This window comes from Pinus tabuliformis, chromosome 4_1, assembly GCF_031772625.1.
Source record: "Pinus tabuliformis cultivar Carrire ecotype Pingquan chromosome 4_1, CPIR1, whole genome shotgun sequence".
Taxonomy (NCBI): Eukaryota; Viridiplantae; Streptophyta; class Pinopsida; order Pinales; family Pinaceae; genus Pinus; species Pinus tabuliformis.
The window spans coordinates 922,768,956-922,789,031 of record NC_142303.1 but is presented as its reverse complement, the minus strand read 5'-3'; the positions used below and the strand labels follow the sequence as shown (position 1 = coordinate 922,789,031).

Genomic DNA, 20,076 nt, shown 5'->3' with positions numbered 1-20,076 from the left:
TAAACAGATTAGAATATTAGTGAGAGTGGCTTTGTTGATTTTGACCGCATTGTCAACTGTAAAGTGTAGTAGAGTATTTAGTAACTCTAGTACTTCACCAATTTGAGACACATTCCACAAGAATTGAAATGGATGAATAGTGTTGTCTTCAACTAAAAATGCACCTGTAAACACATAAAAAGATAGATAGCTCCCAATGCTAGATAGTTGCAACTACATGATGAGTAACATGCTACAAACAAAACTATGAAAAAATTCCTTCAATTGTAAATCAAATTAATCTCGCAAGCATTGCATGTGGTGTAGATGGGATCACATGGGAAATAGTGCCTTATTATACATGACTACTAGTGCAAGATTGATCTGATATTCACCCTATGAATGACATCAGTTAAAGATTTATTAAATTAAGGTATTACAGACTCATGAGTTGGTGTGTGTTCTGTGTTATTGAAGCAACGAATTGATCAGATTGCCAATACACAGACAATAAAAAAGGAAAGACAGCAGAGACATAAGCAATTTTAATAAGGAGTTCACCCTATGCTCTAGGGCTACGTCTCCGGTCCAACTTTCAGTGGTGGCCTTGTTTTATTGTGCCTTTGGGCAGAGAATTTACAATATAGGGACTCAATGTGAGTTCACTTGAAGCAGGTTTCGCTTGGCAAGGTGGTCTTCGATTCCCCAAGCCACTGGAGTACACAAACTCTTCTTCTTCCTACCAACTTTGTGACCTTCTGGTCTACAATGGCAAGAGCCCAATGTGGTGCTCAACCCAGACAGATCCTCTAGGGGATGGCTTGAATCTTCAAGCTCTCTGGTGCTCGATGCTGCTGCTGATCAGCTCGACCCTCTGTCTCCTCTGCTCTGCTTTATTGTTCTCTGTGTTTAGTCTTCCTCTTAGGGTTCACTACTCCACTTCTTCGTCTCTCGACTTCTGTCTCTCTGTGTCTAACTCCACTCTCATTCGACTGCCTCTGTTCATGGCTTTAGCCATTCGATCCCTATGCCTATTCGGTTCCTCTTCCGCCTCTGTCGATTCACCTTCTGCAGCTGCGCTGGGAGTTCCCTGTTCGGCGTCATCATCAACACTCAGGGAGTTTCCACTTGTCTTCCTCTCAATGGCGCCAGCATGCTTCGTCGGTTCGTTTCTTCAGTTACGTCGTGGATGTGTTCTTCCTCCACCGTGGCGGTCAAACGGATTCCAAATCCCTTTAAAATGCGGCTTAATTCCTTGTCGATTCCGCTTCCTCCCATCGGGCGTGATCTCAACTGTCCGATCTGGGCCCTCCAGATCCGACGCCATACGCACGTTTCGCGCGGTTGACTTGCTCGACCGATAGCGCGCGATCAATGGCAGTTTTCTCTCACCTTCGCCTGCCACGCGTCGATTGTTGTATGGAATCGCTCCGCTTTCGTCCAAAACCTCTTACCATTTAAGGGCGCCCCGATCAAAACCACCGGTTTCCAAAGCGCGGGTCCTACCTTGTACGATTAGCGCTTTTTCCCTTTTCCGCCCGCGGTCCTCCGGTTCCCCCACGCAACCGAGTGCTCGAGCTTTCCCATTTTAGCCCTAATCGCTAATCGTGCATCAAAAATCACCTTGTTTTCCCATTCCAAGGCTCCCAGGGGCTACTTCGGCCTCCCGCGCAGTCTCCATGGGCCTCGGTCAGTGCGCTTTGACCGAGGTCCTCGTCGTTCCACGTTGGATGCCATTGCCACTGGTTCAGGGTGTTTTTGATCGCTATTCTGAAATTCTTTAGAGATTTGTTCGACCTGATACAGTCATGGTTCTTTGACAGTCTTCTATGGATCCAATTCGGATCACGGCCTTCCCACTGAAAAAGCTTTTGGACCACCAAAAGTTGGTTTTTAAGCATTGACTAAGTGAGGATACTGTTTCTTCACTTGTCCAATCTCAATCCACTTTGCGCTGCTCGGCTTTGAACCTTTGAGCCCAATCCTGAGGTACTCAACGTCTCCCCTACGCGTCGTCCTCACCTTCTTGTCCAGCACTGTGTCTTCCTACAACTCATTAAGATACTCAGGTAGCAGGTCATCAATAGAAGGCAATTGACTTTGCTCTTCAGGGTCCTCAATCATTGAAGGTTCAAACAGTCTCAAGCAATCTGCATTTACGACTCAGTAGATGTGCATGTAAGCTGGTAAATCAAAGCGGAAAGCATTTTCACCAATCTTTTCAAGTATCCTAAAAGGTCCATACCTGATAGGCTTTACCTTTTTACCTTCACCTTGTATCCTGTCCTTGTTGATATACAGCCAGACGTGGTCTCCAACTTGAAAACTATGCTCCATCCGATGCTTATCATGCCTAGCCTTGTACTTGGCCTGGCTCCTTTCCAGCTGTTCCTGTACTGCCTGGTGGATCTCCTGGATCTGTTCAATGAACCTAGTTGCTTTGTCCACATCACTGTGTCCTTCAACCATGGTGTCTTTACCAAAGACAAAATCCAAAGGAGACCTTGGTATGAAACCAAAACAGGTCTCAAAAGGAGATCTCTGTGTAGAAGAGTGTTTGGCTCTGTTGTAAGCATGCTGCACATAACACAAGTGTTCATCCCAAAGCTTAGGATGTTTACTGCAATATCCTCTCAGTAACTAGATCACGGTCCTGTTTACTACTTCTGTCTGGCCATCTGTTTGTGGATGAAAAGCTGTGCTTTTCTTCAGTTTGGTGTCCATCAGTTCCCACAAACTAGACCAAAACTTCCCCACAAATCGGGTGTCTCGATCAGATATAATGGAAGTGGGTAATCCAAAATGAACCCATACATGTTCAAAGAACAATTTTGCACTCTGTTCCGCTGTGATCTGTTTACTACAAGGTATCAGAATACACATTTTGCTGAACCTATCCACAACAACATATAGATAATCATGACCTTTCCTAGACTTAGGCAGTCCTTCAACAAAATCCATGGAAACACTTTCCCAAGGGTGAGAAGGACCTGGCAATGGAGTGTACAAGCCTAGTTTTCTATTGCTGAGCTTGCTTTTAACACACATGGCACACCCTCTTACATACCTAGAAATTGTCTCATTCATTTTCGGCCAATAGCAGAATCTTTGCAGCTGTGCAACTGTTTTACTTACTTCAAAGTGACCGAATATCAGAGAAGTGTGTGCTTCCCTAATTATCTTTACTCTTTCGGTTTGTGGAATGCAGAGTTTCCCACAATGGTATAAGAGTCTGTCCTTTATATGATAGTCCAATTCTTCTACTCTTTTGCCTTGACTCAAAGTTGCATATACATCTTTAAAATCCATATCCTGAGCATATTGTCCAATGTAGCTTTCATGTAGCACAAAATTATGCTTAAGTATGGTAGATGCATTTATAATGGGTCTAGATGACATGTCTGCAACCTTGTTATGTATGCCCTTTTTATATCTGATGACTAAATGCAACTGTTGTAGAAAACCCATCCATCTGTAATGTCTTGATTGCTGCAACTTAGTTTGGGAGTGTAGATATTGAAGTGGATGATGATCAGTATGTATTACTGTCTCTTTTCCCATTAAGTAATGTTTCCACTTTTTCACACTCTGAACTAATGCATACAATTCTTTATCATATGTAGGATAGTTAACTACTGCAGGGTTAAAAGTCTCAGAATGATAACATATGGGTTTACCGTGTTGTGTCAACATTGCTCCCATGGCATAGTCGCTGGCATTAGTTTGGATCTCAAATGGTCTTTGTAAATCAGGCAGTGCTAGTACAAGTGTTGTACTAATTTTCTCTTTCAAGGTGTTGAAGGCTTTCTGATGTTTGCCTCCCCACTGAAACACCTTATTCAATCCTGTTAAAGGATGTAAGGGAGCTGCAATTGAGGAGAAGTTAGAAACGAACTTCCTCCAATATTGTGCTGCTCCTAAGAAGCTTTTCACTTCTGTAGCAGACCTGGGTTTAGGCCAGTTCACAATGACTGCCGCTTTAGAGGGATCTATTTTCAATTCACCTCCCCCTACTATATGACCCAAGTAGTTTAAAGATGTTTTGCCAAATTCACATTTTGAGAGTTTAACATAAAGCTTTTCTCCTTTCAAAACATCCAATGTCTGCTTAACATGCTTTAAATGTTCTTCCCACGTTTTACTAAAAATCAGAATGTCATCCAGATACACAATAACAAAATCATCAAGAAAAGGTCTGAGTACATCATTCATTAATCTCATGAAAGTAGCAAGAGCATTGGTCAAGCCAAAATGCATAACCAGTAATTCATACAATCCCTGCTTTGTTTTGAAAGCAGTCTTCCATGCATCTTGCTCTGCAACTCTGACCTGATGGTATCCACTGTGCAAATCCAGCTTGGTGAAATAAACAACTTCCTTCAATTGATCTAAAAGATCATCTATGCGAGGAAGGGGATAACGATTCTTGATTGTTATCTTATTCAATGCTCGGTAATCTATGCACATTCTCCAAGAGCCATCTTTCTTTCTCACCAAAATGATTGGTGACCCACATGGTGATGTGCTAGGCCTGATGAAGCCCTTCTCGAGCAACTCCTGTACCTGCTTCTTGATTTCGGCATTCTCTAAAGCAGACAACCTGTACATCCCAATGTTAGGCAATGGAACATCTTGCTGCAAAATAATATCATGTACTATTCCCTTTTTGGGTGGCAAACCTTTAGGTTCTTCAAACAAGACATCATACTCTGAAACAACCTTTTCTATATCAGCTTCTTGTTTAGCATTACAGCCCTCAAATACATTGGTTTTATCCGGTTTCTTTTCCTTTACAACCATCAGTAAGAATTGTTTGCATGAGTTAATCATTCTTTTCATCTGTCCTGAGTTTATGAGAGTGTAATTATTCTTGAGTTTATGAGCTCTTACAAAGTATTCGATTCCATCTTTGACAAGTAGATACTTGTTCTCAGCTCTATAGAAAATAGCCTTTCTATCATACAAGTAAGGACTTCCTAAAACAATCCCACATATATCCAAAGGAATTATGTCTAACTCGACCTCATTTACAAATGTTGACCCAAAAGAAAACTTGAGTTTGCACTGTCTAGTCACTTGTAGTTGTGCTTTATCATTCAACCACCCTAATGGGTGTGGTTTCTTGTGAGGTGTAATTGTTAATCCCAATTTCTTTACAATTGCTTCAGAAATTAAATTTACTTATGAGCCACTATCAAACAAAGTATCAATCTTCTGATTTTGGAAATAACTCGAATATGGAAAAGCTCGTGTCGTGTTCTCTCATTTTCTTCATCAATAACAGATTTAGCAGAATTACTAGTAGATGCTTCAGAATTCTTACCTTTGATACCTGTGGCTGCTATGGTTGTTTCATCTCCCGAGTCCAACCCCAAATCTTTCTGAATAGTTGCAACTCTCTTCTTCTTCTTTCCCTCGGACTTCTTAGGTCTCAGCTCTTAATGCAAAATCCAACAATGCTCATCATCATACCCCTCCTTTTTGCAGTGAGTGCATGAAGCTTTAGCTTTCTGTGCAGTGTTAGCCTTCCTTGCCTTCCACTTCTGTTTTCTTTTCTCCTTGCTCTTGCTTACAGTGGGTTGGGATGGTCCCCCAACTTCTGGATTTCCATTCTTTCCTCTAGCTTCTAAATGAGTAGCTTGTACAGATACCTCATCTATACTAGTGGGATTAAACATGAGGATGGTATGCCTCATGTAGCTGTGTAGACCACCAATGTACTTCAAAAGAGTCTCTGGTGAGTCTAGTGAGATACCCAATATCAATGCTCTCTTTCTGAACTCTTGAGTATACCCTTGCACACTTTGCCCTTTCAGCTGTCGAAGAGTTTGCCAGCTCATCATGGCTTGTTGCATGTAGGCCAATGGATAGAACTGCTTTTTGATTGCAAAAACAAAGTCACTGCAGACAAAGATGGTCTTACCATGTCTTTTCATATCAGCTTGGGTTCTGCCTTCCCACCAAACCAAGGCAGTGCCTCCTAGGCGTAGGCTTGCCAGCTGAATCTTACTCTTGTCTAAGTTTATGTTCTGTACCCTGCAATACACATCAATCTGTCTAATCCAATTGTCAAACTTTTCAGCATTCAGCTCTCCATCATATATAGGCAAATCAAATTTAACATCTAACTTAATCAAAGATGCTTTCTTATTATGCACAGGGCTATTAGGAGGTGTGAGAAAGCTTTCCTCTTTCCCCTTTCCTTTGGAGTTGTCATGGAAGTGAGACTCATCTTCTTCTTTATCTTGTTTAGAGCCTGATGCATCTTCCACCTTTTGCTTTCTAAAGTCTCTGTACATTTCTTCAACCATAGACTTTATAGCTAGGAAACTCTCTATGAATTGAGGGTCTGGCCCTACAGAACCTTCTTCTGACATTGTCTTTCGAGAATAGACTCTCCCAATTTCAGGATTAGTTTCCACCAACTCTCCTTCTCCTAATTTGAGCTTTGATCTTGTGAGCATTCACAGCTAACCAACACAAGCTTGTCTAACCTTACAGCCTAGAGCTCTGATACCACTTGATCTGATATTCACCCTATGAATGACATTAGTTAAAGATTTATTAAACTAAGGTATTACAAACTCATGTGCTGGTGTGTGTTCTGTGTTATTGAAGGAACAGATCAATCAGATTGCCAATACACAGACAATAAAATGGAAAGACAGCAGAGAAATACAGTAAGCAAACACAAAGACACAAGCAATTTTAATAAGGAGTTCACCCTATGCTCCAGGGCTACGTCTCCGGTCCAGCTTTCAGTGGTGGCCTTGTTTTATTGTGCCTTTGGGCAGAGAATTTACAATACAGGGACTCAATGTGAGTTCACCTGAAGCAGGTTTCACGTGGTAGGGTGGTCTTGGATTTCCCAAGCCACTAGAGTACACAGACTCTTCTTCTTCGTACCAACTCTATGACCTTCTGGTCTACAATGGCAAGAGCCCAATGTGGTGCTCAGCCCAAACAGATCCTCTAGGGGATGGCTTGAATCTTCAAGCTCTCTAGTGCTCGATGCTGCTGTTGATCAGCTCGGCCCTTTGTCTCCTCTGCTCTGCTTTACTGTTCTCTATGTTCAGTCTTCCTCTCAGGGTTCACTGCTCCACTTCTTCGTCTCTCGACTTCTGTCTCTCTGTGTCTAACTCCACTCTCATTCGACTGCCTCTGTTCATGGCTTTAGCCATTCGATCCCTATGCCTGTTCGGTTCCTCTTCCGCCTCTGTCGATTCACCTTCTGCAGCTGCACTGGGAGTTCCTTGTTCGACGTCATCATCAACGCTCAGGGAGTTGCCACTTGTCTTCCTCTCAACAGCGCCAGCATGCTTCGTCGGTTCGTTTCTTCAGTTACGTCGTGGATGCGTTCTTCCTCCACCGTGGCAGTCAAACGGATTCCAAATCCCTTTAAAACGCGGCTTAATTCCTTGTCGATTCTGCTTCCTCCCATCGGGCGCGATCTCAGCCGTCCGATCTGGGCCCTCCAGATCCGATGCCATACGCACGTTTCACGCGGTTGACTTGCTCGACCGATAGCGCGCTATCAACTGTGGTTTTCTCTCACCTCTGCCTACCACGCGTCAATCGTTGTATGGAATCGCTTCGCTTTCGTCCAAAACCTCTTATCGTTTAAGGGCGCCCTGATCAAAACCATCGGTTTCCAGAGCGTAGGTCCCGCCTTGTATGATTAGCGCTTTTTCCCTTTTCCGCCCGCGGTCCTCCGGTTCCCCCACGCGACCAAGTGCTCGGGCTTTCCCATTTTGGCCCTAATCGCCCAGCGATGTCGCGCATCAAAAATCACCTCTTTTTCCCATTCCGGGGCTCCTAGGGGCTACTTCGGCCTCCCGCGCGGTCTCCATGGGCCTCGGTCAACGCGCTTTGACCAAGGTCCTCGTCGTTCCACGTTGGATGCCATTGCCACTGGTTCAGGGTGTTTTTGATCGCTGTTCTGAAATTCTTTAGAGATTTGTTCGACCTGATACAGTCATGGTTCTTTGACAGTCTTCTATGGATCCAATTCGGATCAAAGATCCTCCACCCAATTTTAAGAGTTCAAAATCATAAGCCAAGAGAATATTAATAGGATGAATATCATGATGAACAATGCAACCCACTCTACACTCATGCAAATATCTTAGTCCTCTAGCAACCCCTATTGTTTGTCGCGTAGACAATTCTAATGTTTCTCGACCTCAACTATACAAATGAGAATCCAATGAGCCATTACAAGCATACTCATAAACTAAGAGCCTTCGCTTATCTTCAATATAATACCCAATGAGTATCACAACATTACGATGTTGAGCATAACTCAAGACTTCCACCTCTGAATAGAATTCCAAATCACTTGGAGAGCTTGCAAGTTTATGTTGTTTAACAGCTACAGCTTGGTTGTCTAGAAGTATAACTCTATGAACATATCCAAAACCCCCTTCTGCCAAGAAATTAGCCTAAGAAAAACCATTGCAAAAGGCTAGATTGAAAAAGGTTAGGATTTTGTGATTATTTGGCAACCATGTCGTGGGGAAATTTGCTTCGAAGTTGGAGGGCAAATTCTCGTCCAATTTCTTTCTAGCTAGTAGTGAAACTCAACCATGATGCCATCTCATCCATTGTTATTCTTTTGGGAAGCCTTCATGAAAAAATAATTAAATCCTCTACAAGATGGACTTCGCTTGCCATTTCTCCATGTCATAATCCTTGACATCAACAAGCATCTCGAATCAGCACATGGGTCACAAGCTATGTAGCTTCAACCATGGCTAAAGCTATTCAAACTCCTCGAAACAAGCAACACATTGCAACAAACATGAGTTACAATTTGGATACAGGAGAGAAGCATTCATTGTTGTGTGAATAGAAATATGTTCTACTTCTAGTAATCTACCATATTGAACTCTAATTTACCATAATCCCATGTGAGGGTAGAGCAAAACAAGTCAAATCCCCAACAAACATTGAGAAGCTGCAAATGAGATTTGTGAAGTTGTGGACAAGGGAATAAGTAGACTGGTAAACCATGGCACGTCGATGAATATTTGGGTCTAACGCAAAGAAGCAAGGACATAATTTTCTAAGAATATATCTAATGCACAAACTGAAAATGATTCCACGAAGAGGGTTGTGGAGTGCCCAACAAAAAGAAAAAATACATGTAGATTTGGTAGAAGGACTTCCTTTTGAGTGGCAACAATTGGCTTAGCTGCAATTATTGATTGGGAAAGCTACAAGCAACAATGTTAAAATTGGCAACTAGGGCCAAATTCCACTTTAAACAGCTCATTTGATGGAGATGATTATTGCAGACCAAATCGACCTAAAGATCATCAAATTTGGATAACAAGAAATGTGTTTTTGAATTTAAGCCCTCATATGTGCAAATTGTCAAGGTTGGCCACATCATCATGTAGTCTCATGAAGCCCAAGAGACATGTCACTTCACCCTCATTGATTTGTATAAAAAAGAGAGACCTCCAACCTCATTTGACATCATCTCATCTCACACATTCTTCTCTCTTCATTTGAATGGTTCGTACAGCTTATTGGGCATCTCTTTTCCTCACAAGTGTGGGAGTAGAAGGATGAATTACAGGGCTGAAATTTTAGAGTTTGTTGCAAGTTTGACCAACGTTGACCAGGGGTGTTTTGACCACATTTGACTACGATTTTTGGGTTAGAATTTCATTTTTGATAGGCCGCATTTATTGGCACAGGAACCGAGGCATTTTGTTGACTTTGACCACAGACCAATCGTAGGGTTGACAGCAAAGTTGACCGCTGAGATTGACCCAGTTTGACCACTATTCTCATGACTATTTTGGGCTTTGGCCAGCAAAGAAGGCTGAGTTTGATTGGGTTTGACCAAGCTACATAAAGGACTGTTTGCTATTGCGTTGACTTTTTGGTTAGGCTTGAGTTTGATTGTTGTTGACTGCAGATTTGACAAGGTTGTTTTGACTGTGATTTGGCAGTTCAATATTGATTTTATTGTACTCTCTCTCTGTTGAACATTTGATATAATAATAAGAAGAATTGATCAAAGGGTTTTCACCATCTTGGGGTTTTTCTGTGGCATTTGCCAACTCTGGTTTTCTCTTGTCTTGGCTTGTCTTCTGCATTTTGTTATTCATGTTCTATCTACAGTTACTCTCATTGTGATTTATGGTTAATGTGATTGCCATTGGAAATTGTCATTGGATTGCTAAAAGAGCATTGAAGTAATTGTGTAAGGCATAGAACATACCATTGTTAACTAAAATTAACATGGTATCAAAGCCCACGTGAAGACAAAGCCCAAGCAAGAGAGAGAAAAACAATCACTAAGAGAGATATGTTGGTCAAGGACAAGCCTCAATGGCTTCTACATCTTACTTCAAGACTGAGGATAAGCTCAATGACAAATCTAACTATCATGCATGGAAGATGACTTTGGACTTGATTTTGGAAGAGCATGATGCAATGGACTATGTGCAGGGAAAAGTAGTGGAGCCTCCTTCAAATGCACCAGCTGCTGCGAAGACGAAGTATAAGAAAGGTGAGATCAAAGCTAAGAAAATTATCATTGACTCCATTCAAAAGCATTTGGTTGCCCATATTTCTGATTTGGGAACATCTAAGGAGATGTACGGTAAGTTGGTTGGGATGTTCAGAGTGAACAATGCAAATCAAATCCGCTTTCTCAAAAACAAGTTGAAGGACATCAAGATGGATAAAGACGAGTCTATCCAATCCTACTTCATGAGCATAACTCAAATCAAGAATGACCTACTATCCAATGGAGAAGTTATTGCTAACAGGGAGCTCACTCTCATTGCACTTGGAGCTCTTTCAAGACCTTGGGATGTATTTGTCACCACTATTCTCAACAATGACAGGATACCTGGTTTTGATGAGTTATTGGCTAGATGCAATCAAGAGGAGACAAGGATGATGGAAAGAGATATGCCCTCCAATGGAAATGAACCTACTGCCTTCTCTGTTCATGTCAAAATGGCCTGCTTACATGGCTCGCTTCAGGAGGAAGTCTACTTGGAGCAACCTCAATGGTTTGAGGTTCAAGATCGAAGGACACATGTATGTAGGTTGAAGAAAGCTCTCTATGGGTTGAAGCAAGACCCTAGGGCTTGGTATGAGAGGATTGACAATTATCTCGTGAAGTTGGGATTTACAAGGAGCTATGTTGATCCTAACCTATGCTTCAAGGTTGAAAAGAACATGCCTCTCATTTTGGTCCTTTATGTTGATGATCTCTTTATGACTGGAGCAGACCCTCTCATTTATCAATGCAAGAGGGAGTTGATTTTTGAGTTCAAGATGGACGACCTAGGACTAATGCAATACTTCTTAGGCCTGGAGGTCTGGCAAAAGCTAGGCAAGATTTTCATTTCTCAAGGAAAATACATTGTGAAGTTTCTAGAAAGATGTGGGATGGTGGATTGCAAGTCTATGTCTACTCCGATGGAACTCAACTTCAAGAAGCTATGTGAAAGTGTTGTTGGGCTCGAATTGGCACACCCTTCCAAGTATTGACAACTTGTGGGGGCCTTGATGTTCTTGGTAAACTCTGCCTCATCACATACATTGGATTGTTGCTAATAATCCCTTGAGATATATCTGTGGTACAATCAACTATGGACTGAGATACACTACTGGGAATTTAAGGCTTCATGGATATTCTGATGCTAATTGGGCAAGCAGTGTAGTGGATCGAAAGAGAACATTTGGATGTTACTTCTCATTGGATTTTGCTTCGATTTCTAGAATGAGCAAGAAGCATAAATCAGTTGCTCTAAGCACCGCCGAGGCCAAAAAAATTGCAGCTAGTATGGCCTGTTGTGAAGCTATATGGTTGAGGAAGCTCTTTAGTGAGCTATTTGAGCATGTGTTGGATACCATTGTGATCTAATGCAATAACCAGAGTGGGATTTGCCTTTCAGAGAATCTCATGTTCCACGACCGCTCCAAGCACATTGATATCAAATACCACTTTATTCGGGAAATGCTACAACGACGAACAATAAGGCTCCAACACATCAAGACTTATGAGTAGATTGCTGACATTCTCACGAAGCCCTTGGGGAAGGTCAAATTCTTAGCCTTCCGAGAGAGACTTGGAGCCGTGGAAGGACCCTTTCATGAGGGTCTGGCTTGAGTTGAACACTGAGCTCTGGGAGCTCCTTAGGGCTTAGGGTACTTCTTGGAGCTATGAGCGACCCTAGGAGGAGTGATTCACCTTCCCCTATAGGGGCACTATGTACAAGGTAACTGGTTCACCTTCCCCTGTGATACCCATGATGGTTGACATATGTGTAGGGTGAGCGGTTCACCTTCCCCTACAATTGATGACACATGTGTAGGGTGAGTGGTTCACCTTCTCCTATGATTGATGATATATGCTTAGGATGAGTGGTTCACCTTCTCTTATGGCATATGAGCAGGATGAGTGGTTCACCTTCTCTTATGGCATATGAGCAGGATGAGTGGTTCACCTTCTCCTGTAGTTGCCCTAGCATACATCCTACCCATGTAGTTCAGGACTCATGGGAAGTACCTCTAATATGGCCAATGAGGTGGGAAAAGTGGATAGGGGCCATAGAACTATAGATGGACGCATCATGTACTACTGTACTCCCTATGTCTAGGATGCATGGTGTTTAACAACTTGATCTGGGATCAAGTCTGATTAGGGTTCTACCCCTGGACTGACTTCGGTTAGTGGAGAGTCGCAAGGCCTTATGACTCACTCTCCATTGATTCTTCTTCATTATTACATCAGTGTTCAGCAGAGTTGAGATGAGATGCAGAGATGGTACATGATGACAAGATGGCATGATGATGGATGGATTGGTAGGTGGAATTCTCCCTAATTGAGAGGGAGTGTTAAAATTGGCAACTAGGGAAAATTTCCACTTTGGACAGCTCATTTGATGGAGATGATTATTGCATTGAATTCCTATATTCGAGAGGACCAAAATCGACCTAAAGATCATCAAATTTGGATAAGCATAAATGTGTTTTTGAATTTATGCCCTCACATGTGCATCAAGGTCGGCCACATCATCATGTAGGCTCATGAAGCCCAAGAGACATGTCACTCCACCCTAAACAATTTGTATAAATAAGAGAGACCTCCAACCTCATTTGGCATCATCTCATCTCACACATTCTTCTCTCTCTTCATCTGATTGGTTCGTGCAACTTATTGGACATCTCTTTTCCTCACATGTGTGGCAGTAGAAGGACATATTGCAGGACAAATTACAAGGTTGAAATTTCAGAGTTTGTTGTAGGTTTGACCGACATTGACCAAGGGTGTTTTGACCACATTTGATTGCGGTTTTTAGGTCAGAATTTCGTTTTTGGTAGGGCGCATTTATTGGCACAAGAACTGAGGGATACTTTGACTTTGACCGCAGACCAATCGCATGGGTGCCCACAAAACTGACTGCAAAGTTGACAGCAGAGTTTGACCAAATTTGATCGTTGTTCTCATGACTATTTTAGGTTGACTTTGACCAACAAAGAAGGTCGAGTTTGACTGGGTTTGACCGAGCTACATAAAGGACCGTTTGCTGCTAAATTGACCAGCGTTGACTTTTTGGTTAGAGTTGAGTCTGAATGTTGTTGACTGCAGATTTGACAAGGTTGTTTTGACTGTGATTTGGTAAGTCAATATTGACTTTATTGTACTCTCTCTCTCGGTTGAACATTTGATATAATAATAAGAAGAATTGATGAAAGGGTTTTCCCTATCTTGGGATTATTCCCTAGCATTTACCAAATTTGGTGTTCTTTTGTCTTGGCCTGTCTTCTACATTTTGTTATTCATGTTCTATCTATTGTTACTGTCAATGTGATTTATGGTTAATGTGATTGCTATTGGAAAACTAAATTGGAAATTGTCATTGGGCTGCTCAAAGAACATTGAAGTAATTGTGCAAAGCATAGAACATAACATTGTTAACTAAAATTAACAAACAACAATGTGATATTGGGAGAATCTATGTTGGTATCTACAACCCTAAGTGTCAAGTTTCAGGTCGAGGAGATGTAGTGGCAAAGCTCCTTAATTAATTGAATTGGATTGTCAAGGGACCCTACAAGCCACCATGGGCAACCACATAGTGTGCCTCCTGTTACCGCTCAAACTAGCAAGGGTCCTAAAAGGGGATCTTTGAAGGGCTACTACCAGGTTAAGGGCAACAATGGAGCAATAGCCCATTGTCACCTCGGCTAAGGCTCCCTACTCTTTACGAACTTTCAACGATGGGAGGAGACCCATTATTATAAAGATCATGAAATAGATGGATCAATGATAGGGTGAGGGGTGATTCAGGAAGCCTGTTCACAAGAGAGGCTCAAATATGTGGCTTGCTTGCTTCGGAGTGCAAGTTTGAAAGGCTCTCAAGGAAGGGCTTAAGGAGAATTTCAAGGTTTAGGTTCAAGGTATGTATCTTATAATGGAGGTTCCTAAGCCCTAAAATTATTATGAAGACTTGGATTCCAAGTGATCTTTGAAGGATTATCCTTAATGGTGTATGGGACCACACGGGACCAAGTGGACCCAGGGTTAGGTCAAGGGGGTAGGGTTTAGCAACCAATGATATGCTTGACCTAGTCCGAAGGGAGAAAGGGACCAACGAAAGAATTTTTGTGCAAGGCAATATGAGGGTCCCAATGAGGTTTCTAGCCTAAGGAAACCAAGGGCAAGATTCAATCTCGAGGCTAGGGCTTGAGATATCTCAAAATCCCATTGTTGAAATTTCTTTTAAATTGGAGGACACCTAGGAGACACACTAGCGCAAAGGATACAACAATGGATGCAGCAAATTAACCCTAGTATAGCTAAATCCCAGCAACAATGTAAGTGACAAAAATAGAAGGAAAGAATAGCATTAAATTGCACTTACATGTATAAGAATATATCCAACCATCCAAAACTTGTCATTCAAGAAGCTCCAAGACATGAGAAAATAATCCAAACATCAAAATTCATTCCATGTTCCAAAAATTCATGCTCCAAGAAGGATAGCAAAAATCTCTAAAGAGATACAAGTCCCAAATCCAAGTGATGATGCTAAAATGCAATCACATCACTTGTATTTATACACTTCTAATCAGTTTGATTTAGATAAATAGGCCTAATTAGCCCCTAAAATAAATTAATGTACAAAATAACTAACTTTTGGTGACAAGCCCACCAAACTAGCTTGTAAACAAAAGAATAAGCTTCTCAAGAGGTTGAATGATCAATAGTACATGTCGTTGAGCCTTATAAGAGGTCTGATGAAGTCCATAGGTGCCACAATTAGAAATAGGACTCCCAAAAGTAGTGGACAAGGGGTTGGCCCCTTGTTCTCCAAATAAGAAACATGTGGTGCTCCCAATGGGTGTGGGGGCACACAAGTAACCTCATGGGTCTCCAAATAGATTGAAGGTGTATGTAGACCATCTGCAAGGGCTCGAATGATGGTGTGATGCCACATCATCATACAGGTCCTGGGTCATCTGCTAAGTGCATGGTAAAACTGTGGGGTCGGCTGAGCATGGTGAACTAGGTGTATCTTCCTCGTCCAATAAGTGAATCTCGAGCAATCTCTGAAAGTCTTTGGGGACCCATGGAATGTTGTCTACTGCTGTGGAGGCCCATGGCTCTCTACACATGCCCTACATCTGCCAATGAAGCCCTCTGGAAGTTAGGACCCCGTATAGGGAGACCAAACCCAAAATGGAGACCATCTGCAATCCTGCATAAGATCCAATGTGTCCCTTTGCCTTCTAGTACAACAAGTCATTTAGATAAATCGAGTTAAAGAGCTTACAAACCATGGACAACAGATAATGGCATACCCTTCAATAGTGGGCTTTGGCATGTGCTAATGCCTCCAATCTCCAAGGGGGGTTAACCAAGTACCCTATTACGTGATTTCTACCTTTAAAGGGGGGAATATGTCCAAGGTACATCCTTCAAATGGTGGTGGCATGTGATAAAGAGATGAATGGAATAGGGACTGAAAGGGGCAATCCTCGGCCACATGTTGGGTTACAAGGGAAGCTAATAAAGGGAAGCCCACACCTGGGTATATAATGTATAGAAGGGAGCAAATGTGGTGCATGAGATACCCCGACCTTGATTTTTCCACCCTTCTTCATATGCCTTTTGCTTTTTATGATTTTTCTTTGATTAACTGCTCGGAGCTCAAGGGATAAGAGCATGATGTGTAAGGTATAGCAGTGAATATCCCCTTTAAGGTAGAGCAATTCATTGCCCACCAGGGGTTGGGACAATCATGGGTTCCTGAATGATAAGGGAGGCTCATCTAGGGCCTATAGGAACTACGGTGATGGCCATGGTATGGGGTAGAGCTCATGCATTTAGCTTTTGCCCATGTGCTAAATGTGTTTGTCATGGGCCATCTTTTGCATTTTGACGTACCATTTCCTATTGAATGTGGCCAATTATGCTTTTACTTTTCTTTTCAGCTGCATCAACCTCCAGGGCATCATTTTAGGCCCGACCCAAGGTGTTGGCAAGGGGAAGGGAAGGCTAACCCTATGCAGACCTAGTGGAGGGATGTGGACCCAGGTGGGAAAAATGATGAATGGAGTTGTAATGAATGGAAAGGGGGTGATATATGTGGATGGAGCGGGACCACGCAACCAAAATTAGGGGACCCATGTAGTACCATCCCTAAAGCCCAAAGGTCAATAAAAGAGATCCCATGGGACTAAGATCCAAGGGTAACATGCAAAAGAGGTCTAGGTGACAAAAGCACAGACCTAGCCCCCTCTTTTCGTCGAATCCCCCATTAATCTATGCCCAAAACTTTCCATAATAAGCAAACTACAATACTCAATTACCAAATGACAAGGCATACCCTTAGGTTTGGCAGGCCCACCTTCAAACATACGATCATGACAGATGGGCGAGGGACCACATGGCTGGCTCAGGTGGCAACAAGTTGTTGGTTGTCTATTGAGGACCATCTTAGAGAAAAAAATCTCCTCTGGATGTCACCCACAAAATGGTGGGTAACACCTCCTAGAAACAATTGTCGCTTGCTATTAACTAAAAGTCTGGAAATGGGCGTTAATGAGGAGGAAACAAAGGTGTGGAGCAAATCCATGAGCAGAAGAATGGGAGGTGAGTGTCAGGAATGATATCTATCGGACTTCTAATAAGGAACTCCCCCTGTGGTCACCAAGAGAAATGCCCATGAACATTGATAGTCAAGCAAAAGATTCCTATTAGGAAGCAAAGAATTCTGGAACCTTAGAGAAATAGCCATGGACAAGGCTAAGTGAATGCAGGACCTAAGGAGGATAGGTCTAATACACTAGAGAGGTAGAATTGACAAATTTATGAGCCAAACCTAGCACTGATACCACTATTGAAACACGTGGAAATAGAAGACAAATTTAGGATAAACATGAGATGCATATTATTAACAGAATATACATATAAATACACATTTTCCTGTCCCTTGTTTCATATTACAAGAGGTCTCTTTGACTTCTCATGACTATTGGCCTTCACTTGAGGCTTATCGTGTTCCACTCAAGTGAATGTGCCAAATTCACATAACCCCAAAGGATTATGTTTTCAACAATAACTTGTTTACAAACCCTAAGCTAGGAAGACATTTGAAGGTGATGTTTGTGTGAAGTGCTTTGATGCCTTTTGCATTAGATATGGCCCACTATGATACTCTTATGGTTACTTTACCTATGATGATGATCTCACTTGATTTTGAGGGCATGTTTTAGATTTTGCTCCCAGGTACAATTATCATCCTTTGACGAAATGATTGAGACCTCCCCTAAACTTCAAAGAGGACATCTAGCCCCACTTGATGACCTTTTAGGGCACCATAACCAGGACGTTCACCACTTTACAAAAAGTTTTAAGCTTGGGATTTATCTAGGGTTGATGATGACCTTCTCCTATCCCTTTAGAGCTTAGAATGCTACACACTAGACCCAATATGTTTCCTAGAAAAACGATGTACCCCAGAGATCACAAGACACCCCCAAGTTGTCATTGTACCTTGTCAATAGATGTTGCCCAAGTCCTGGACTAGTGGGATGATGATGATGATTTGAGATCCCTCTGAAAGGGATGATACACATTTTTGAATGATGATGTCATGCCCTAGCCTTGTGACATCACCCTCATGAAGCTTGGAGTGATGATGTGGGCTTTGTGGGCTTGGTTGATGAGGAGGGTTTTTGCTTGATGAAATGGGCACCTTGTTGATGAGAAGATGGCCTTTGAGTGAAGAGCACTTTTTGGACACATCCTTAGCACATTTTGATGGAGATCTTCACCATTTGAGGATGATATCACCCTTGGAGGACCTTTTTGCTCACGGGTGTGAGCTAAAAGGAGACTTTTTGTTATGTTTTATCATTGGGAAAACTATTTTTTAGGTCAGTTTGTGACCTACTTAACTTCTAATCACTTAAGTATTATTTTAGGGCTTTTAGTCAATTATTGGCCTAAATCGACTTGGTTTTCCTCCTATAAATGAAGGGAAGTCTATTAAGGAGATTCACTGTCACACACACTCATTTACTTATCTAGAGAGAGTGAGCACTAGTCATCTTGTCTCTTGGATGCAATGGAGCACAAAGGTAGTGAATTGCCTCCGGGAGGATATTATTGCTTGGAGAGATTTTCTCTTGGATTGATGAAGTGATTCTATGGTGAATTGTGTTATTTTATTGTGAGTATCTTCTTCCATTTTGCAAATGTTGTAGAATTAGGGTTTCTATGAAATCTTTTATTGCTCTAAAATCTCTTTTGCAAAATTTGTTGCCAAGTATCCATCAAGAAAACTTAGTATAGCATTCCTTGATGTTAAATCTCCAATTGATTGTAAACTGCTAGGGTTTAGATTGAGAAGTTTTCTCTCTCTTAACTTGCTCCAATTAAGGTCTTCTACCATTGACCTCGCCCTTTTGACTCTATGTACACCAAGATTGATAGAGGCAACAGTCTTTGCGTGTCAATCTTTTAAATAAAATCTTGTTTTTTCTTTTCCTATCTTTTATAGTGTACACTGTAAACTAGGGTTAGGTTATGGCAAAATCTGCATTAAATAGCATAAAATACCTTGGACCTCATAGTCATAGGGTTAGGCCTTGCATCTTCTAAACTGAAAAAGGAAAAAGATCATTTACATACATTTTTCACCCATTGAAAAATTGCGACTTTATCCTTTGTTCGCTCATTAAACAACTTCACTTATTTATTGTTTATCATTAATTATAGGTTGTTTTGCTATTGTTGTCATAAATTTTGCATGCAGTAAATTGTGTCTATTATAAACCCTAACAGCAATCATTAAATTAATGGTAGCATGTATTTGGGATCTATTTGAGCATTTCCAACACTACCTTAGCCATAGGTCCTTCAAATTCGTTACCTCATCTCACTCGAAGCCCGACCTTATCGAATATTATCCTTGAGTGTTTGTTTAGTAGAATCCTTGAAAGGTATTTAGCCTGAGAATTCTCAAGTTACTTAATCTCCATGATTTGCTGAGGAAGCCTCCGTTGTAGGGACATCCATCCACAGAACAGCAGAGAAGCAGCTCCTAAGGTGAAAGTGGTGGCTGATCGCAATGTTTCCCTTGAGCTAGAGTACTTAGTGAAGCTTTGCACTAGGGTGTTACATTTTGCTGTAGCAAGGCCTGAAGAATCCTATTTTGCCCTAAGTACTATCCTTGGAATGAGGGGAGTGCCTACTGGGTTTCCCCAGGATATGTATTTCAAGGAAACAAGGAAGAGAATATAAGCTCCCTTTATATATCCTTCCACCTTTTGTTCTGCTGTTGTCATTTTTGTATATATAAGATGTATTTTTCTATAAAAAAAAAAGGTCTACACAGAAACAAATCCATTAACAAGAGCAAGCAGAGAGTAATTCAATATCCCAGACATCACAGCAAACAATTATAACATGCACAGCAAGAGTGGTCACTTGCTTACATATGGCACCCTGAGTGGGATAAACACTCCTTAACATCATTGATACTAGTCATGCAAAGGAGAGTAGAGGAAACCCACAGAACAGGCCTATGAATACAAAATAAAATACCATGA

At 41.7% G+C, this 20,076-nt stretch overlaps 1 protein-coding gene across 7 annotated transcripts in view; it reads right to left on the bottom strand.

The window, feature by feature from the left end:
• The window catches only part of LOC149179173 (dual specificity protein phosphatase 1-like), a 232,150-nt gene that overhangs the window by 167,188 nt on the left and 44,886 nt on the right, over positions 1–20,076 (bottom strand). The window lies entirely within an intron of this gene.